This window comes from Athene cunicularia (assembly GCF_003259725.1).
Source record: "Athene cunicularia isolate RWA chromosome 13 unlocalized genomic scaffold, athCun1 chr13_part1, whole genome shotgun sequence".
NCBI lineage: Eukaryota > Metazoa > Chordata > Aves > Strigiformes > Strigidae > Athene > Athene cunicularia.
In genome coordinates this window covers 18827392-18832454 of record NW_020799117.1, presented here as the reverse complement: position 1 = coordinate 18832454, position 5063 = coordinate 18827392, and positions in this window count along the sequence as shown.

The following is a 5063-nucleotide window of genomic DNA, read 5'->3' as shown; positions in this document are numbered from 1 at the left end:
CGCGGCTTGTCAGCTGTTTCCCCCCCACCCCCCTAAGCGGATGAGCTCCCTCCGGCCGCCCCTGCGGGGCTGTCACAGGTGTGTGTCCCTGCCCCGGCCCCGCAGCGCCGGGCGGAGGAGAGGGGATGCAGGGCCCGTGCTGGCTGCGGAGCTCCGCGTCGTCTCCAGCCTCGCCGTGCCCCCGGCTGCTCCGTGCCAGCTGGCACCGGAGAACGGCTGGATTATATCAGCTCCTCTGCCCCCCGTCCAGGCTTGGGCTCCTCCCAAGGGACCAGCTGGCTTGGGGAAGGCAGGACGGTAAGGGTAGGCAGGCAGGGGCTGAGGCAGCAGTTACTTTATTGTTTCCCTTATTGATACTTATTTGATCTTACTCCTTCACCTTCCAGTGAAAGTGCTTAGCTCCATTTCTGTAAAAGCAAGTGCTTCCAGAGTTTGGACAGAGTTAAATTTAAAGGCTCTGATCCCACCTATATGGTCTTTTCAATTTGATTTCTTTTTTTTCCACACCAGAAGTAAAATTGCTGGATGTTCTTACAGCCTGCCCCATGCCAAAGGTGATGTGGTGCCTTTTTCTGTGGGTAACTCAGCAGTGCCTTGTTGCATGGGTCAGAAAGCTGCTCAGGCTTGAGTAATTGTTAAGAACTATGGGTTCTGGAGCTCTAAAATAGCAGAGAAAGTGTGTGTCTCGGTATACAGCACAATAAAATAAAAATGAAGGGTGACTCCTTAGCCACCCTTGTGGCTCCAATTTCCATAGGCTCATCTGAACTACTGTTAATCTGGCTGGGGCAGCGATGGCATCATTCTCTGGCCACCCAAAAGGAAGGTTGCCTTTGGACAGCTCTCATAAGCCACTACCTTGTTCTTTCCTTAGTGCTGACATTCGTTCTTATATGTAGAGTAGGACAGAGAAATCTTTCAGCTGAAAACTAGCCTAGGCAGGAGGGGAAAGGGGGAGAACCCAAGCCACAGGTCTCCCTTAATATTTTTCATCTGACTTACAATGTGGCTGTGAAGGGATGGGGTGTGGGAAAGAGGTGTGGGGAACGAGGGTTTTCCTTCCCTGCAGCAGAGTGGACTTTGACTGCTGAAGCTGGTCATTCAGCTGTGCCTTTGCACGGCATTGACAGCGCGCGTTGTACTCGCAGGGAGGTCCCAGCAAGCACGGGAGTTCTTCTGCCATGAATTTGAAAGGACTTGGGGAACTATGGGTGTCTGCTGCAGCATGTGAAAACAGCTATTGGTCCTTGTACCAGTGCTGAGGGAGGCTGGGGTGTGTTTTGGAGATGTACAGTTAGCATTTTGGTTCTCCCTGATTCAGAATGTGGTAGCACAGGCATGCCTACCTTTAGCAGAAGCTATTATGTTGTTTGGAGTAGGTGAATGTTGCAGAGAGCAAGATTAAAACTGGTATTGGAGAGGTGAAGCTGAAGTACTAGCTTGGGGTGGGTGGCTGTTGGGGGTAAGGTCTTCTTGGGGCCACAGCCCAGGTGTCTTCCTTATCAGTGATCCCTGGTTATCTCTACTTCATGGTAAAGATGCTGCAAGCGCAATAAAATGCATGTAGGAGGTTTAGCTGAGCCCTCTGGATCCAACATATCTCCTAGATGTCGTGATACTGCTGTTCCTTAATTTAATATGTGTGCTAGCTGCTAAACCGCCACCTGACGAAAGCTGCTGACGCTAGCAATCCTTGCTGTAAGCAAGGTTATGCTGGTTATGTGTAAATGTGCATCGTGCTTCCAGGGAGTCCTAGCTAAAATTATCCTAGTCTGTTTGGGTCCAGTAAGAGGAAGAGATGCTGCAACTTTTGCCACCAGAAGCACAAGAGGTGTGAGGCAGTGAAACAGGCTTTTCCGGCCTTTGGGAGAGTCGCTTCCTCTTCCTGTGAAGTAGGAAGACCTGTTCTGGGGTGGATTAGGGGGCAAAGCCTAATAGGGCTATGTGGAGGGCCAGGGACTCCTTGGCGTCTCCACCTTCCCTTACTCATGCACTCCTAATAGCGACCCAGCAGCAGTGTCCCAGTTTTGTGTGCTGGTTGTTCCTGCAGTGGATCAAAGGGACGGGAAGTGGAGGAAGCCGGAGTTAGACATTCAGTTTGCATGTGGCAGTTGGGGCACCTCTGCTGCTAGCCAGCTATTTTGGTAAAATCTCAATGAAATCTGCAGAATGTTATCAGAATGTTAAGTGAGCGTGGGAGCCAGGAAATGCTTTTATCATGTCTGGGATAGGTGGGGTAAGTGGCAGTATTTGGTCAGAAAACCAAGGGCGATGATTAGAGCTTCAGCTTTACCAGAAGCTGATCTACTAGAGGCCAGTGAGGCTAATGCTGCCCTTCAAATTTTAAAGTAACATCCTAGCAAGAATGTTCTGTGTTATTTTTTTCCAGCCCTGCTTAGGAAAGCTCACTTTCTCACTGTCCTCCAGATAGCAAGAATCTGGCAAATCAAAACAATGAAAAATAATTTTTAAAACCCCAAAACCCTGTTTTTGCTGGCAGGGAGTAGGAGCTTTTGTCTCTATCTTGCTTCCTAAGACAGAAGTATCTGTTATCTCTTCCTGGCTCTTCCGATGTTGAGTTGCAAACTGTCTGATAGTGTACGAAGTTAATAAGTTGATCTTTCTGATTTGGTGAGAAGGGGAGGAGGAGTAGCTGGTATCTGCAGAGTATGTATGAGTGAGAGCAAATGGGGCCCGAGTTCTGTGCTACAGGCAATTAACCTTTCTAGCCAGAAGAGGATGAGGGTAAAAGGCTGGTGATAAGCAAGTTAAGCCCTTGTAAGAAGTCTATCCTTGTCATTCATCTCTGGTAGCTTGGAGTGGTCAGACTTTCATCAAGCATCTCTGCTTCTTCCCTACAAAGGGATTCTGCTTTCAGTCCACAGTTAGTTTCTGTAAAACAGAACCTTGGTGAAAGACAGTGCACCCCAGAAGTTGTGGCCATGTCTTTGCATGTGGATGTTGCAGCAGTTCAAGTAGAAGCAGGATTAGCCACTATGTTTTTCCCTTATGCTCTTTCTCTGGGCTTTTCTGCTGTTGCTTCGTGCAGTTTTCCAGTGTCAGTGTTAAACTGACAATCACTCTTTGTTCTTTTGGTCTTTGCAGTTCTGAATAGTTAGCAGAGCTATGGTCAGTTTTTTCTGCTAATCTAAGCTGTAAATGCTTGGCAAAATAAATTATCAGCAACGGCTAGCAGTCTCCTTGCAGGCTTAGGCTTGAGATGTCACATCTGAATCCTGTTTGGAAAACTTCTCAACCTCTTAGAAACGAGGGCTTTCTTCCTGCAAATGGCTTTGCTCAGAAACAGTTTACTAACACCTCTGCTGGGCAGATGGACTTCGTGACCCTGAGTGAGAGCGAAGCAGGTGCTGATGTAGGGTGTGGAGATGCATTACAATGGTAAAACCTTAAAGAATCTGCTTCCTTGAGACATCTCTCCTGCCTTGAACTTAAAGGCAGAGCTAGACTTCTCTTCAGAGCAGTAGCTCTGCTATGAGTTATTTTACTGAAACAGGGGTAAAGGCAGCAAAGAGAACTGTTTTTGAAGGCTCTGTCTGCAAGCACCACTAAGGTTGACAAACAGGATGTCAGAGAACATTTTTGCAAATTAAGTATTTTGGAAGGTGGGAACAGGGCATATGCAGGCTTCTAAGGAAGTGCAGAAACTCGGTCTGGACAAGTAACTTATTCTGGTTATAACTGGAAGAAATGTATCAAGGCAGGAGAATGGAGAAATGGCAAGAGAAGGGGAAGTCTTGCTGTCTCCAGAGCCATGGGAAAGCAAAGCAATGCAGTTTCCTGCTAGGGTTTGGATTTTGCCAAGTTGAGACTTCCATCTGCTATATGGAAGAAACCAAATGTGAGACAAATAAAAATTCACTAGGAAGTGCAGAGGCCTGAAAATGTGTGGGAATTCCTGCAAAGTGAAACACATACTAGTTCTGCTTGAGGGTGGAAAAACTGACCTATTGCTTAGACATAAATAGTTTGCCCAGCTTGTGTTGCAGAAGGTGTCATTTGCAGCTGGGCACTCCTGCCATCCATCTGGAGCCTTGCTGGTCCTGATGGAAAGGCCCAACTTTGGGATTAGCCTCAAGCTGCTGTTATTTCCCAGCCTGGTGCAACAGGAATGGGAGGCTGCTTGGGAGAAGGTGGGTGGTGGATCTTCTGTGCATCTCTGCACCTTGTTCTGGGGTGTCCCAGGATGGTCCCGCTTTTGTGACCAGGCAGGTTGGCAAGGCTGAGACAACATGGTGGTTCTGGAGAACAAGATGGTCTTGGCCTGTTCTACTGTTAGCATGGTGGGCCTTTCCAAAAGTGACCTGAAAGTGCACTTTCTTGTGAGTTAACACTTGCAGCTGTGAGTGCTGCAGCAGCACTAGCTGCCGGGATGCATTTAGGGAGTAACTGGAGTCAGTTGCAAGTAAATGTCCTGTACAGGCTTCCCTTGTTCCTGATTTCTTTTGAACTGGTGGTGCTGGGGTTATACTGTGCTGCATCAGTGAGCTGTTTCCTGAATTAGGCGGTGTGAATACTCAGTCAGTCCTGGGAACACCTGCAGCACTTGACTGTAGGTGCTTTGTTCTGCTGATAGCCCCATGCTGTACACTTTATTGGACTAAATTTGCAACCGTGCTAGAATAACTGTTGAACAGTTGAATGTGCTAAAACAGTTGATTCTTAACTCCGGTGTGAGTTCCTCTACTGCACCATATATGCATATAAGATACAGTACACCACATACACTGGTGTACTGTATCGTATGTGATTGTAACAATACCACTATGTCTATGCAAGTACCAGTATAACTATCTTGTCTTTAAGTGATGTCATACATCAGGAGGAGGATTTGGTGTGGTTTTTCATTGTTGTGACTGTTTTTTGGCCATGCTGCCAGAGATGTGTCAGTTCAGAGGCTCCCTGCCCTGCTCCCAGGATGCTAGCACATCTTTCTCTACCTTCTGTATTGGGATCTGTTTGTTGTTGTGGCTGTGGCTCGGGTCTGGGCTCAGGGGAGCAGTTTAACTGTTGATACAGGATCTGTTTCTGCAGAGCTGAAGCTT